The sequence below is a fragment of the Podarcis liolepis genome (assembly GCF_965112155.1).
Source record: "Podarcis liolepis genome assembly, chromosome: 7".
Taxonomy (NCBI): domain Eukaryota; kingdom Metazoa; phylum Chordata; class Lepidosauria; order Squamata; family Lacertidae; genus Podarcis; species Podarcis liolepis.
In genome coordinates this window covers 59,019,501-59,036,407 of record NC_139561.1, presented here as the reverse complement: position 1 = coordinate 59,036,407, position 16,907 = coordinate 59,019,501, and the positions used below count along the sequence as shown (strand labels likewise).

Below are 16,907 nucleotides of genomic sequence, written 5' to 3'. Positions count from 1 at the left end.
TTGAGCAATAAGCTCTGACTTGTTCCTCCATCCTTGGTTACTCTTTGGTTCTGACTCCTGGTCCCACCAGAGCTCTGGGTTGAACCCACACTGCTGTCCATGGTCCTGACTAAGCTTGGGCAGCCTGGACACCTCTTTGCTTAGCAGATGCATACTTCCTATGGAAGGCAGCATAGGGGGAAGAGGCAAGTCACCAAAAGCCTCACATGAACATGAAGATTTCATTCTGTTCATTCCCTCAAATGGGGTAGACCTCATGGAATTTATTGGCAAGGAAGAAGGAGACTGAGGCACACAGAGGGGAGGGACAAAAAGATAAAGGCACAATGTCGGGGACTCAAAGAAGCCAAGGGGAAGCCAATAATTTGCTTTCGGGGAAGGGATAGGAAGGAAAAGGGGGAACTTCCACTGCAATTTGCTCTTGAGATTGCAGGTAGGAAATGATCTAGGCACAAATGGCTGCAGGGCTTCTAGGACTGGACCTCTTGATGCCTCCCTGCCCCCTTGGGACATGGTTGTGGACTTCATTGAAGAGAAGAAGATGGCTTCTCTCCAAAAAAAGAAAAGAAAAAAGGGGGCCGTAAAAACGTGTTTTAATTTGGTTTTTATCTTATCGTTTATTTTAATGATTTCTGAATGTTTTAAATAGTCTGTTTTAACTTTTCCCCTCTTACAGTTTCATTGTTTTATGCACTTTGTAAATTGCTTGTAAATATTGGCCCATCTCCAGATGTATCTCTCATAGGATTAACTGCTCCAAAGCTTTGCTCCTTAACATGAAACTGCTGATATTGATTCCTGATCTAGATGGTCATGATCTCCTGGGCCCACATCAAGGGGCTGGCGGGGAAGTGTGCTGTGGCCATCTATCTTCTGGTCATTGCCGAGCTCACCTGTAGGAGAATGGAGAACAAGCTCTCAATTGATATTAATGTGGCAATGCAATGCAGTGGTTCAGAACACTCTATGGGGAATTTGGAAATGTGAGTTGTAATCCTGTTTTAGGGGATTTTCCTCTTTCTAGTTCCAACCCCCTCACAAATTGAATTATATTCAATAAAATGCCATGCATACTACTTGTATGATTTTCGGTTTTGCATTTTGAGGAGGATGCTGGGGAGCAGTGATTCAGAGTCTCCCTGAATGTAAGAACCCCTAAGAAACATAGTTCTGTTCATTAATCCTGCCTCAAGGAGGTTCGGGGGGGGGGAGCAAGCACGTTCCTATGAAGGACTAGCAGTGGGGGCATTAAAGCCTATTTTTCACCTCAGCATAATCACCAGGGGTTGGGAGAAGGAGCTTTAAGGCTGTTGTTGCTGTTGTTATTTATTAAATTTGTATGCTGGCCTTCATCCAAAGTTCCCTGGATGGTTCACAACAGAAAAATACAAAATGTCTGCTGGCCTCCTGCTTCCCTGTAATTTAAAATTGTACCTCTCACTGTAGGGAGGTTAAATATGTTTGCGTTTTGCCGGAACTCAGTGCTCTTTAAGTCATGCCACAGTCCGGGCTGACCTCCTTATTTTAAACTCCGCTGTCCTCCGAATCTTTCCAAAATGATTAAGTTAGGTTACAAACCTGTTCCAACTCAGATTCAGGTTATTTATTAAATTTGTATGCTGCCTTTCATCCAAAGTTCCCCAGATGGTTCACAACAGAAAAATACAAAATGTCTGCTGGCCTCCTGCTTCCCTGCTCTGTCATGAAGTTCACCGGGTGACCTTGGGCCAGTTGCAGTCTCCCAGCCTAATCTATTTTGTTGTGAGGATAAAATGATTTAGAATATGTAGCTCTGCTGATCTTTCAAGCCACATAGGTATTTAAATTTACTAAACAATAGTAATGACAAAGCCCATGCAATGCAAGCTGAGGGGAATCTGCTCACCTCTCCAAGTAAGTGCTGAGGCAAGAGGGAATCCCCCAGCATCCCTTGCACACCCTTGCTCTTGCCAAGGCATCTGCATAGGCAGGAATGGCTGGCCTTAGGCACTTAGAGTTGGGCTGCTTCAGCAACTGATTGAGCCTAGGATCTGTGGCACCAGCCATTTGTGTTGGTGTTAGGTGTGGGAGGACAACATTTTGCAAATGAAAATGCAAGACATGAAGGGCAAGTTTGAAATGCAACTTTTCTTTCCCTGGTGGCAGGCAGAGTGAAGCAAAATAATTAGAAGGGAGGGGGCAGGAACGGAAGGGCGCCAAGGAAACTTTACAGCACTAAAACCACATGGCAATATATGGAAATGTTGTCAATTACTGTAAAGCAAAGAAATCCAGGATTGAATTTTCCATAAAGTGTTTAATACAGTCTTTCTAGTGATCCTCAGAAAGAAGTCTCCGAAATGTCAGTGAACCAGAATTGATTTTGGATGTACCATATCCATTAAAGCAGGAACATTTTCTTTAAACTGCTTATTAATCTAACCTTGCCTTATAGGTTTTCCATGTGAATCCTTCCCTTCAGCCTTTACAAATCAGGGAAGTGTCACCCCTTGATTTACTGACAAAGCCGATGAGTGACATAATTTACCTCGCTTGAGATCAGTTCATCAAACTGAGGAGTGCTTTAGTGGCCATAAAAACCCAGGCATTAGATACAATTGCGCCTGTTTAAAATGCAAAAGGGGTAACCTACATTTTGAAAATGCGGTAAAAGAGAACAAGAAGCGATGCCAGGATGAAAATTTATGAGGCACGGAAAGCCTGCATATGAATTCAGCAATTGCTGTGTGGGGTGGAATTGGCTTGAAAACTCGGCTCCCGCTATCTAGTTTCCACAGGCTCTTTGTTGAAGAGGAGCATTGTTAATGGATACTTCCAAGCAAGAGGGGCTGAGATGTTAGCATTCAGGCTGGCGGTATTATCTAGCCTCATGCTGCATGGGTCTTTTTAAAACACACACATTTTCCCCTTAGCATCACACTGGGGTGTTGCAACAGGGCTGTCTTGTTAGCGATACTGTGTAATAGCGAGGAACAAGCCTCCCGACGTATCAAGTGGCAAAGGTAGGCAGAACACAGAAAAATGTGGATCTCACTGAGAAGAGATACTGAAACTCCTGGCCAGTTGGCTTTGACAGAAAGGGAAAGACTTCCACCATTTCCCTAAGGGTACTGCAGTGCTTCTCAGATGCTCAGAACCTCCAATATCGTATAAAGGTTCAAATTAAAATGCAAAGCTGGCTTTTCTCTAGTTAGTTAGGATTCCTCCATTTAGTCATGGAATACTTTCTGTCTGCAGTTCCATCTTTATGACCAGGACAGCAAGATATGAATGGGAGATCTGGGTGTTGCTTCCATTTCATCTGCTTCCAGTGATGTTCTGCCTTCAGAGGCATATCTATGCCCCCTTACGCTGTTGGCAAGAGGATGTATTGGTACCTCCAAAGCTGGGAAAGATCATGGACCAGAAACTCAAAATGTTTGCTTTTTGTCACCTTTTGTGCTCCATCAGTGACTTCCATCAGCCATCAGGGTTGGATTGGGCCTGTTCTTCTCCTTCTTCTCCTCCTTCTCCTCCTCCTTCTCCTTCTCCTCCATCTGTTGTCTGTCTGCCTGCCTTTCTCCTTCCCTCTGCTCACTGCTTTCCCCTTCCCCTCCCTCCCTCCCTCCCTCCCTCCCTCCCTCCCTCCCTCCCTCCTTTCCTTTTTCCTCCTCTTGCAACTCTCACCTGCTCTCTCCATCTTTCTTCCCTCCAAGCCCTACTGGGCACTCCCACTCCTCTAATAGCACTGCTGGCTGACTGGGCAGCCACCCCTCCAGGGCTGCTGCAATGGCTCAGTGACTGGCCCCCAGTGAGCTTCATGGCAGAGTGAGGATTTGGATACCTTGCAATGTAGCAATGTGTCAAAAGATGCATATACTAGGAAAAATTGCCTAAAGATGCATATATTGTGGAAGATAACCTACAAAAAGAATAGGGGAAATTTGATTGCAAAAACATGTACATTGGGCAAAATCGCATACACTTAAATTGCCGGGGGCTGCAACATCTAGGCCAATCTTTATTTGAACTGTCCTCCTTGCTTGCCACAGAAAAAACTGCCTCAGATGAATCACAGAAGAAATCCTTCCTGTTTGGGTTCAGAAAGTGGTAGAAATGCCCAAGTTCAACCTCAATCAAGTTTCCAAATAATATTTATCAGATGTTCTATGGTGTGCTCAGGGCAGTTCAATTTCCTGTTATCTGTCAAAAGTGTTGCATCTTGGAAGGCAGTGCTTTGATAGCCTCTGTTGGCTGGGATGGGAGGCAGAACTATTCCTAGTGGCTTAGCAGGAAGGACTCCTCTCTAAAAGGCTTCCTTAGAAACACAATGACACCACAGTGTGGCTCCTGTTTGACTACCCGCTTCCTTTTCAGTGGAAAAAGCCAATCTATTTATGTACATATAGAGTGGAGAGTTTCTTCTTCCTCTAATCACAGAAGCTGAAGGCACTGGCATGTGTTTTTCTAAAAACATTTTCTCTCTCTCCCTGAGATGCCCAACCTTCAGACATAGTGGCAGGCTGAGCAGTCAGTGATATGTCACCCTTCACCTGAGTAGACAGGATACATTCTTCACAATTTGCTTCTTCCAGTTCTCAACAAACCTAATATATTGTTGCCAAGGTTCACTTTCATCACCTGTTTCAGCCTCCAGATCTCTGTTTGCAGTGTGAAGGCTTCCAGAGCGTGTAGGAACAAGAGTGCTTCTGAGTACATGCAGACTGCTTCTCCCTTTTCACTGGCAGCTTTCTCCTTGAGTAGTGAGTCTCACTTCCAAGCAGGTTTGAAGAAGAAGAAGTTTGGCTTTGATATCCCACTTTATCACTACCCTAAGGAGTCTCAAAGCGGCTAACATTCTCCTTTCCCTTCCTCCCCCACAACAAACACTCTGTGAGATGAGTGGGGCTGAGAGACTTCAAAGAAGTGTGACTAGCCCAAGGTCACCCAGCAGCTGCATGTGGAGGAGCGGAGACGCGAACCTGGTTCACCAGATTACGAGACTACCGCTCTTAACCACTACACCACACTGGCTTTCAAGAGAGGCTGTATCATCAGAGCTGTGCCATTGGTAAGGAGCTGTATTGGTGCCTCCCCTTGTCCCTTGTGCTCTTCTCGAGGAGAGGTGTCCACCATCCCATCTCCAGAAAAAAATGACATAATTGAGTCATCACAAACAACTCTTAAACTGGGCGTTTAACAACACAATAATAGAATAATAGAATTTTGGAGTTGGAAGAGACCCTGAGAGTCATCTAGTCCAACTCCCTGCGATGCAGGAATCCTTTTGCCCAACATAGGAGTTTGAACCCACAAGCCTGAGATTACTCCTAAGAAAGTGGGTACACAGCGCTGCAGCCTAAATCTGGCAAGCCAGAGGCAGGAACTTCTGGCAATACCACACTTGCCTTTTCGTTACGTCCAACAAGGCGCCAATAGAAAGGCACTAACCTGGAGGTTATGTCCCAGTGCACCCTTTACTTGGAAGTAAGCCTTGCTTAAGTCAATGGTAAACATTCTGTGGCACATAGACTGGAAATTGGTCCTGGCAGGAAAGAAAACAGGGAAAGCAACTTGACTGCACATCCAGCAAAATTAAAATGGGTTGAGTAAGTATCTTCAAGGACTGTGATTGGATGAGCAATGGTGGGGCAAAGGAGGGGCAGAATGTGGTTGGGGAGATTAGTAGAAAGGTTTCTATGAACTGAAAGCAGAGACACTGTATGTACTTTTGTTACCCAAGAAAATCTTCAATAAAAACATTTTTTAATTTTTTTAAAAACAAAACAGCCTATATTACATATATCATAATGGACATGCTCTCACAGAGTCTTTTGGCCTCTGTCCAGTAATGCATTACTGAATAAAAGTCTGACCAGTTAGGAATCTGGTTTGTGCATCCAGACTGAACCCACAAAGGGTGTTTTCTCCCACCGCTGCAACTGACAGAGGGTTGCCAAGTGTGTCCTTTATGGGTGCTGTGCTCTTGCACACAACTAAGGTGCATTTACAGACCTGTGGGCTGCAACAGTACATCCACTTACCTAGGAGTAGGTCCCAATGAACTTACTGGAACTTACTCCTGAGTAGGCACGTGTACTGTTATATACACCAAACATGTCCAGATCTTGTGCTTTCGAAGAAAAAAACAAAGAAGCCTGTTATTTACTTAAGCCCAGAAACTGACCCAGGATGTAATAAGAATTTTTAAAAAACATTTTTTTAAAAAATGCCTGAGGCAAACAAGAGGCACCTCTCAAAGCCATCTAATATTTTAATGCATCACTGCTAATAACTTCTGTTATGCATCATCAAGATATGGGATGCATTAAGAAGAAGATTAGAAAAAGGAGCTAGGAAGTAAGATTCCATTTTAGATGCATGCATGGCGGCAGTGGGAGGCGGGAGGCGGGAGGAGAATTCCAGGAACCAAATCACTGACACATGGCAGCTGTCACTCCAACTTATATGATTAAGGCACAAAAATTACATGTTCTTGCAGTGGAAAATAGGGAGGGTTGATAAGAGGAACAGCTGGAGTTCAGCTTTCTTATCTGTATTTTACACACATCCCCTTGCATTTCACCTTCCTCCTCAGAATCCCAAGGGTTTAGAAATTCTCAGCCTCCACCCCAAGAATGTTTCTGTTTCTTACATGCAGTTGTGTTATTGGTGTGTGTGTGTGTTTGTGTGTGTGTTTGTGTGTGTGTGTGTGTGTGTGTGGAGCACCCTTCACCAACTTTTTGCCCTCCAAATGCTTTTGGACTACAACTCCCATCAGCCCCAGTCCGTGTGGGTTTGCTAGGGCTGTTTAATGGGATTCAGGTGAGGGTCAGATGCCTTGTCAATCCCAGCAGGCATATAAGAGGATGATGCGGCCTGCCCAGGCCGTAGGTTGCACTGACTGGATGTCCCCTGCCTGTGCTCACTCTAGGGAAATAAGGAATGTTGCATTTGACTGTACCCAGCGCCAGATTTAGTTGAAGAGAGGCCCTAGGCTGCTCCACTTCTGAGGCCCCTCCTCATCCCTCACCCTCACAACTAGAAGAAAATGGAAGAGTGTTATAAACAAAATTGAGTAAAGCCAAGAATGATGAAGGGTATTTAAAACTCTCCAATTCACTATTTCTCCTCTAAAGGACATAAGGTATTATTGTTAAATACCATGGTGACAATACCATGGTGATAAGCTGGGTCGTCTTCTTATATACCTGCAGGAATTGACAAGGCATCTGACCCTCCCCTGAATCTCATCGCTCTCCTGTAGCTGCCTCTGATTTGTTGTTTAGTCGTTTAGTCGTGTACGACTCTTCGTGACCCCATGGACCAGAGCACGCCAGGCACTCCTGTCTTCCACTGCCTCCCGCAGTTTGGTCAAACTCATGTTAGTAGCTTCGAGAACACTGTCCAACCATCTCGTCCTCTGTCGTCCCCTTCTCCTTCTGCCCCTTCTCCTTGTGCCCTCAATCTTTCCCAACATCAGGGTCTTTTCCAGGGAGTCTTCTCTTCTCATGAGGTGGCCAAAGTATTGGAGCCTCAGCTTCACGATCTGTCCTTCCAGTGAGCACTCAGGGCTGATTTCCTTAAGAATGGATACGTTTGATCTTCTTGCAGTCCATGGGACTCTCAAGAGTCTCCTCCAGCACCATAATTCAAAAGCATCAATTCTTCGGCGATCAGCCTTCTTTATGGTCCAGCTCTCACTTCCATACATCACTACTGGGAAAACCATGGCTTTAACTATACGGACCTTTGTTGGCAAGGTGATGTCTCTGCTTTTTAAGATGCTGTCTAGGTTTGTCTCTGATTAGTTATCATTTAACTCTTGGGGGAAAGAATTAGCATCATTAGTGCCACTTTGTTTTGTACGATTCCTTGCAAATGAAGGAAAACAACTTTTCTGCTAGACTATGTTGATAATATAATTTTGGTTACTGAGGACAAACAAGATTGTACAAAAACAAAATTGGGTGCAGGCCTGGCCAGGACATAGGTGTCCTGACTGTGACAAAGATGACCTGTTTGCTTGATTAACAGCTTTTGGGAACTTCGAGGTCCCTGCTCTCCCTTCTTATGGTCTTTGTACTGGACCTGGAGACTCTAATAGAGAGCATTCCATTTCAAGAAGGAGGGCAAGTGGGCACTCTATCAAATGACAGGACAGGAGTTACATGGAGCAGGGCCTTTTCACTGGTGGTGCCCATTGTATACCTCGCACTTCCAGACCGGCTCTCTTTTGGCTTGTATTTTGGAGCTTTATAATTTAGGAAGACTTTGGAAGAACTGGTTGACAAGTCTTATCGGTTGCTGACGTATGAGAGGATTTTATTTGCTGCTATTCTGTGCTTCTGGTGTGCCAGGGTTTACACCAGCATAACAGAGTTGGCCAGGATGCCAGAAGGGATGCAATTTACGAGCTTGCTCCATTATCTGCACAGCAGGGGGTGTTCAGTCAACAGTGCAAAGGCTGAGCTTAAGCATTCCCTGCTGGTTACCTGCTTTCAGCAATAGGGGGTCGCTGTTTGGTAGTACCCAATTGGTTAGCTGTCAGATTCTAGAACTCCCTATGGTGCCTCTTAGGTAATTCACAAAATACAGAGTCCATTAATAAAAACACAGTGTTCATTCATAAAGCAGTAACATAAATCTCCATTGCTACATATTGGGTGTATATTTCAGCGGTTGAAGTTTATGGCCATGCTGTAGACTTATGCGACTGAATAAAAGGTGGCTGGGCTTATTGTCTTGGGGTTTGGGGGGGAAGAGGTGACAAAACTGATTTCCAATAAATGCCCCCTTTATTTCCTAAGGGGGTCCCTGCTCCAGAGCAATCTAGATGGATTTTACTTATATCTATAAGATTTCGCAGACTTTGGCTGTGAACTGGGGCCCTACCAAAAAAATAATAATCAAGTTGCGCCCCACTGCTTCAAATTGGGGCCCACTGGCTAGCCCAGAGTCTAATAGTTGCTGGGCCTGAGTTGTCCTGCCCTTGTATGAAGTCTTGGGTTTGCTGTTTTGGGAGAGGGGAGACTGCGGCACTGAGGAGCGGGCAGGCTGGCAAGGCCCCCTAGATTTAGAGGCCTGAGTTGCCCTGCCCTCACATGAAGTCTTGGGTTTGCAATTTTGGGAGAGGGGAGACTGCCCGCTGGGGAGCGGGAGGGCTGGCGAGGCCCCCTAGATTTAGAGGCCCTAGGCTTCAGCCTACTTAGCCTATAAATAAATCCAGCACTGACTGTACCATTAGGTCCAGTTGCGGATGACTCTGGGGTTGCGGCGCTCATCTCGCTTTACTGGCCGAGGGAGCCGGCGTACAGCTTCCGGGTCATGTGGCCAGCATGACTAAGCCACTTCTGGTGAACCAGAGCAGTACACGGAAGCGCCATTTACCTTCCCACTGGAGCGGTACCTATTTATCTACTTGCACTTTGACGTGCTTTTGAACTGCTAGATTGGCAGGAGACCAGTGGATTACATCCCACATATAGTTAGCAGCAGAGTGGAGAAATACCAGGGAAATCTGCTGGTTGAAAACTTAAGGTATACTACTGCTGAGGAGCAAAGTCATTCTGAGTACAGGCTTTACTGTGGCCATTATGGAGGTATCAGGTTAACACTAACACAAGTTCACTGGAGAAAAAAAAAAGAGGAAGGAGGTAAAGCCTTAGAAACAACCCGTATGTCAACAGTTGCTTAAGAAGGAATAGGCAAGGGAGTATCGGTTGCCTTTCTGTCTATCGCCCCCACAGTTTAGGTAAGGTATTACAAGCATTGCTGCTTTACACCCAACACCAGTTTGAGAAAGGGTTAGGGATTCCTGCTTCTGCTTCCAGATAGCTCTATCTTGGCCTGCGCATTTTACTACTCTTCTCCCGCAAACCCTATTCTCCAATTGCAAAGCACAACTGGTTTCTGGGACTGTTACTTTTCTGGAAAAATTCAGATAGACTTTGCACCAAGTGAAGATATGGAAAACAATTTCCTCCAGAGAGATCCCTGTTTGGGATTAGTGCATAATTTTAACTCAGTATGTATTGCTTTCACAGACATCTCTAGAAACAAAGGGGAAAAAATCAACTCTATAAACCCATTATTTTTAAAAAGCTGCATGACCTGTCATCTCTATAACGGAATCAACAATGGGCAGAACTGTGAGCTTAGTATCCAAGGTAGGAGGACACTGCAGTCCAGCATTATCCATCTCCCTTGGCTATATAACAGAACCTTATCTGGTGGAACTCACACAAGCCCAGCCTGGAGCATCCATCAGTTTATTTCAGCCCTTTGATAAATAGTTCTTTCAAAGTTTAGGCAGAACCCTTTGCTTCTGCTTTGCCAAGTCCTTTATTTTTAAAAATCAGTTGGCCAGGATGCATTGATTAGGCCCAGGCTCTGCCCTGGGGATAAAGAGCCAGGACACCCTTGTTTTCCCCCTTTATTCAGCCTTTGGGCTCATTCTGTTAGTCACATGCAGACAAAGATACAGATGGGAGAATTAATCCAAGCCAGTGCCCAAAGATTGAATGAACAGGGCATGGCATCCAGAAACAGGGCTCAGGAACTGTCCCTCGGGGCAAACGGCAAGCCTAATATCAAGACACGGGGGGGGGGGATTATGGTAACTTGTAGATCAGGGATGGGGAGACCTGTGTTTTTGGACTACAGCTTTCATCATTCCTCACCGTTGGCCATGCTAGCTGCATGGGCTGATGGGAGCTGGAGTATTACTATGTCTGAAGAACTGCCACAGGTACCAATTCTCTGTTGGAAACCATGCTTGAGGCTGACTATGCAACATTATTTTCTGTGTCTATGGCCTGGTCTGCATGTCACACTAAGCCAAGCCATGGCTTAGCATGAACATAAGAACCTAAGGAGAGCTTGTTGGATCATGCACCAAGTTGGCTGAGCACATCATCTGAAACCTGGACTTGCGGTTTGGCTCTCTCCTGACTACCCATGAGCTTGAACCAAGGTTTTAGGCTCATGGTTCATTAAGGAGGGCTAGAGCATGAGCCAAGGCTTGGAAATGGCTTAACTCAGCATGGTAGCAGAGTGGCTGAGAAGAGGCAGAGCAGACACCGTTTCTTTTCACAGAGCCTGTCCACTTCTGCATCTAGCATGATGTGCAAACCAGGTCACAGAAAGGAGATTTTCTGGAGCCAGTTAGAAGTAGCATTAGGCTGGAATGAGCAACATTTCAAATGGGATACTGCTGGCCCAGGCCACCTTCTAGAATAGAAAGAGTGGGAGAGAATAACTCCTTGGTACCTGCTGGCACTTCCTATGCACAGGCAGACAGGAAGAAGCAACATGGTTTGGCAATTGACTGGCAGCAGGCGGGACGGACAGGATGAGTCATAATCATCAGGCCCACAGAGAAGCCAAGCAGAGTGGAGCAACTGCTGCTTATAGCATTGATGGGTCCCAGAACATCTGGGAGGAAACGAGTCAGACCTCTGGTTCTCAGCATGCATAAGAGAACTGACATGATGAGATCCCAGGGACAAGGAACAGCACCAAAATGGGATTTGTGCCCTATCTGGTTATAATTCCAAATCAGACAGCTAGAAACACCAAAGGAGAAAGCAAAGGGGAATAAAACACCAATCCAGTCTTCACCTTTTCAAAACAGGCAAGGGATCATTGCGGGGGGGGGGGGGCAGATTTACACACTGCCAAGGAAAAGCTGTTGATCCCATGAGCTTGGTTTAGATCCCAGATGTACATATGTGCAATCAAGGTTTGCTTTTGCCCTAACAACCATCACTTTACAGTTCCTTACAATGAATTGCAATTGCTATTTTACAACCCATTCATTCAGTTTGGAGACGTCCTTCTGGAGCTCATCACGATCTCTTTTTGTCTGACTTATGTCATAAAAAGAGTCACTAGGGCCACGCTGCATATACTCCAGGATTGTGGTGGGCTATTCTTAAAAGAAACTGTGCAAATATTCCCTTGGTTGATGTCATATTTCTGTCTGGCTTGTGCTCTTTTTGCCTTTTGGAAGTACTCCCATAACAGATCCTAGCCAATAAGGGATCAAAAAGCAAACAGGGTGATGCCACATTGCTACATAGATTTGGCTCTGCTATGTAAATGAATACATAATGTACATGAATGTCACTGAGGAAAACAAAATCAGTTGAGAATGAATTCCAGAAAGGCCAATATAAATGAACTGATGAGTATTTCGGCAAGTGGCGCTGCAAAAAATCACCAACCGTACTGAAAATGTTCATGAAGTCGATTTGGAGTCGATTTGGCTCAGCCCCAGTAAGCATTTATTTCTCCACCAGTTCTGTTTTGTTGCTAGGGAAAGTTTCTTTTTAGAGGACAGAGAGAAGCTGTTCTATCAGAGTGTCCCTGCGCATGCACGCACACACACACAACACACCCTTTCTCCTGGGGAACACTGTGATTGAAATGGGTCACAGTGCCTTCCCAGAGCAGGTAACCAGAACCCATTTCCTCTCCTCTCCCTCCCCTCCTGGGATCTGTCCCAGCTCCTCTTCACATGCTTGGCAAACCCGGCATTAAATGTCCTGAAGCTGTGAATTAAGTGGCAAGATGCTGGTGCTGATGCATCTAACGATGCTCTTATCTGGAGACATCAGCCGAGAGCCAGCTTTGCCGGAGAGTTTCAAGCCATTAAACTCAGGCTTCCTTCCATTATCAGGTTAGCATTGTTGATTAGAAACAGCCTCTTCTTTTCCTCCTGACTAGCTGAGCTGTTTAATGATAGGCCTGCTTTCTCTGCTTCATTTAGCCGTGGGGACAGGAGCAGGGGATGTGTTCCAGTAACCCTTGCCTGACTGGCTCTGTTTGCCAAAAGAACTCCAGGATGTTTTTCTCACAGCCTGGGGCTGAATGGGAATTTCTGGCCTTGATCACGGACCCTGCCTGGTGGTCCCACAGGAAGCAATGAACACCTTTTCCAATGCCCAGGAACACCCTTCCCTCTGATGAAGCTAATATCTCTTGGCTGTGCTTTTGGTTTAAGTTTGTTGTGTGGATAAGTGACCACCCTGTAGATTTTGTAACACGGCAGGGGGGGAAATAAAGGTAGAGAATTTGGGAAGATGAAGCTTTTCCATTGGAATTTTTGCTCTACACACACCTCAGGCTGGTTTCATTAATAAACCAACTGTAAGGCCCAGCATGGTGTGTATACCTGAGGAAACTTTGCAGAATTTTCTGGAAGGTTTGGCTAGAAAGTGTGAAAAACAAACACTGTTCAGACACTAACTGGAGCGGCCTGAGAAGTAGTCACCCGAACAGCAGCTGGGCACTCCTAAAATGCAAGCTACCTACAAATATCCTCAGCAATGGCCCAGTTCTCTCAAAGTGGACTGACATAGTTGTGCATCCTCCCTCCCTGCAAAACCACCCACACTGTCTCTTTCCTCCTGCCCCTCTCCGAATGCTGGATTTAGCATCCAACTTCTTCAGGTCAAGTTCTGTCACTGGGAAAAAACACCCAGCATTACTTACGGCTGTGAGCAAAGTGTAGAAGCCACACCCTGGGCCCCCGCCTCCATCCCAGCTGCTGCCAGGAGGCTGCCCCTCCCTGAGGAATCAATTCTGCGTTTGTGGACTAGAAGGGAAGCATCAGTGCTGCTCAGGTATTTAATGCAAGTGGTCCCCCCCCCTTCTTCTTCAGTGTAAGAGCCCTGGGAAGATTTTGTGTGCAGTGACCTGTAATCTTGTTACTTTCTGCCAACTTGCTAGGAGCAGGAGTTCTTGTTTTCACACACGGGAGCGTAATAGAAAAGCGGCACTGGTGGGGCCGAGATTTTGCTAAACTCTTTTTCATTTTTGTAACGCTCGACTGAGCTCTTTTTATCTTGTTGAAGTGGGTGGATTGTTGAAATCCTGAGTGTCTCCCCCCCCCCTTCACCCACAATTTTGCCTGCTCACAAAGACATCTCAGCACAGAAAGTTCCACATCCGCTAACAAAAAACCCCCTGAGATATTGTTTTGAAGTTTGCTTTCCAGTGGAACTTGATTGAACATAAGAAAAGAATGCTGGATCAGGCCGGTGACCCATCTAGTACAGCATCCTCTTCTCGCAGTGGCCAATCAAACGCCGGGTATTACAAACCCACAAATAGGATTCGAGCACATGCAGAGAGCACAGCCATCACGGCTAGTAGTAATTAGTAGCCCTCTCCTCCATGAATTGGACCAATCCTCTTTTAAATCCATCTAAGCTGGTGACCTTCACTGCCTTCTGTGGGAGCGACTTCCATAGTTTAGCTAGGAGTGTGTGAAGAAGTCTTTTCTTTTACCTCTGCTGAATCTTCCAAAATTCAGCCCACAAGTTCTACTGTTATGAAAGAGGAAGGAAAACTTTTCTCTAGCCACAGTTTTCTTCTATCCCCCCTTCCCTCTAACCTCTGCTGTTCCTTAAACCACCATTTCCCTCTGTGTCCCTCCTTTCCTAAGTGGCCTTTGCCCCCCACCCTGACTTCAGGCAAGTCAAGGATTTTTATGTGGCACTACAAATGCTCCAGTTGGGCTGCGTGATGATAGCCTTACATTTTCATGTATATAGGAGGATATATTTTTACATGAATGTTATTTTGTATTTGTTTTTCACTATTTTATATTGATTTTGCACTATGCTGTCATTTTCTTAACTTTATCATTGGTCCCTGCCTTGAATACTTCGTAGAATGGTGGGACATCCATAGCAGCCTCTGACTAACCAGAAATAGCAAATAAGCTCTCTTTCTTTCTGCAGTTTGAATGTTGTTCTCATTCCAGCTCATTCCCAGTTCTCCTGGTCAGATGAGTTCCTTTGCTTATTGCAGCAGCAATGGTGGACCACAGCCCTGACTCTGCTTGCGTCCAGCTCTGATTGGCTATCTTTTTGGGTGTTTGTTTTGCAAAGCTTGGTGATGGCAGTGGGGGGGGGGGGAGGGTCCAGCCTGCCAGTCACTCTGCTAAATCACACGCTGTGAATTCCCGTCTTTCCAGTTGCCGTACCAGGCTAATTCAAAATCTTTTCATACAGACTACACATTTGGCATGGTAATTTCCTGTTGCTGTTGAGAGCCAAACTGTACACAAAAAGGGAGAAAAGGTTTTTATTTATTTTAAAAAACAGCATTTTATACAGCCTGACTATGATTTTATGAGGCTTCATTGAAGCATATCAAAGGGCCTCTTCTAGGAAAATATATCTACCTCTATTGATACATGTTTTTTAAAGTCTTGTGCAGCTTTATTTTTCTCTTCACAAAAGAGACAGGTTGCCGTTGGCATCATGCCAGCACTCAGCCAGCTGTAAAGTTGGCAAGTGAATTAATTTTTAGTGCTTCCATGTGTTTTCCACTGTGTCCACTCACTGCCCATGGCAACCTCCCAAGAATTGTAAAACATATTTACCTACCCTGCCACTGCAAAATACTTCTGACTGACCACCACAGAGTAGGATCATGCCAGGAAGGTCAAGTGGCCCTCTCCTGTCGTGAAACGTTGTTTGACCTACTGGCTATATGTGTGGGGTTAGAATGCATTGCATGAGAATAAGACAGAACCAGGTTCAAATCCCGATGGAGCCACGAAGCTCACTGGGTGACCTTGGGCCAGTCATTCTCTGTCAGCTTACTTTGCAGGACTGTTGTGTAGAGAAAGCAGGTGGGGTGGTAAACTGCTGTGAGCCCCTTGGAGGTGTGGGGCAGGGCTCAAATTGAAATACATAAATAAAAGGTACATGCAGGCTTTTATTCAGCTGGAGCTCACTGGAGTTCAGCTCTGGCACCTCTTAGGTGGGCACCATTGCCATTCTAAGAGAAGAAGGGAGAAGTTCATGGTGAGCTATGGCACCTCTTTTTCTAGAAAAATAACACTGGGCACATGTAAACGTTACATGTTATGTGTTGCCTGCATGTATTCTGATTCACATCTTCACTTCTTTAATTAGATTGGGAACTTGTCTGTTCTAGTTTTTATTTTGGAAAAGCACCTCATGGTTTGGAGTATTTTAAATAATTGCCCCCTTATTCATTTATTTTATTTAGTTCTCCCAGAGTGACCCAAAGCAATTTACATGAAAGCCAACTAGAACATCCAATAAAAAAATCTAAAAGCACAGTTAAAAGAGCTAAAACAGACCAGGATTTACTGACCCCATCTCACCAAAAGAAGCCACATGCCACCCTTCAAATTAAAGGCCAAAAGTCTGGGTAAAGAGAAAAGTCTTTGCTTTATTGAAAAATGGATAAAGGCGTGCCTCCCTGGAGAGAGCATTCCACACATTGGGAGCCATCGCTGAAAAGACCTGATCTCATGTTGCCACCCTCTGAACCTCACAGGGAGGGGACACATGAGGAAGGGTCTCAGGTGATGATTGCAGGATCTGGGTTGGTTCATGTGAGGAGAGGCGGTATTGGGGTCCTGAGCTGCATAAGGCTTTATAGGTCAAAACAAGCCCTCTGGATTGAGCCTAGAAGCAAATTGGTATGGAGTGCAGTCCTGCCAGAATTGGTGTTATATGTTCAGACCCTATTGCCATGATAAAAATCTGGCCACCAGATTCTGCACCAGCTGTAGTTTCTAAACCATCTTCAAAGGCAGCATGACATATAACTCATTGCAGTAGTCCAACCTAGAGGTTACCTAAGTTGTGGTTATTTCATTCACATAACATCTCCATGAGGTTGAGTGAGCATCCCTCACCCAGCAAGCTTCATAGCTCTGAGGACTTTTCATCTTGGGCCTCCCTGCTCCAAGTTCTCGACTGCTATGCTGGATTTGTTTGCAAGGCACTTGGATGGAGGTCTAAGAGTCATGGTATTGATAGTACATGCATTATCTTAAAGCACCTGGGAGAGGCGGCAGCTTGGGATTCAACTGGCTCTTCCCATGCTCTTGAAGAGACCACTACAAGGTAATGGTAATGTCAGGCATGAGCCAG

General features: G+C 45.3%; 1 long non-coding RNA gene across 2 annotated transcripts in view; it reads right to left on the bottom strand.

Annotated features, from left to right (window-relative positions):
* Positions 1–628: 628 nt before the first annotated feature.
* LOC310710707 overlaps positions 629–16,907 on the bottom strand; it is a 60,612-nt gene continuing 44,333 nt past the window's right edge. The window contains exons 2-3 of one of the 2 annotated variants that reach the window (XR_014528202.1): positions 6,024–6,112; positions 629–893 (exon numbers count right to left, since the gene is read on the bottom strand). This is a non-coding gene — a long non-coding RNA (uncharacterized lncRNA). The remainder of the gene's footprint in view (positions 894–6,023; positions 6,113–16,907) is intronic. The other variant, XR_014528201.1, reaches the window with a different exon arrangement.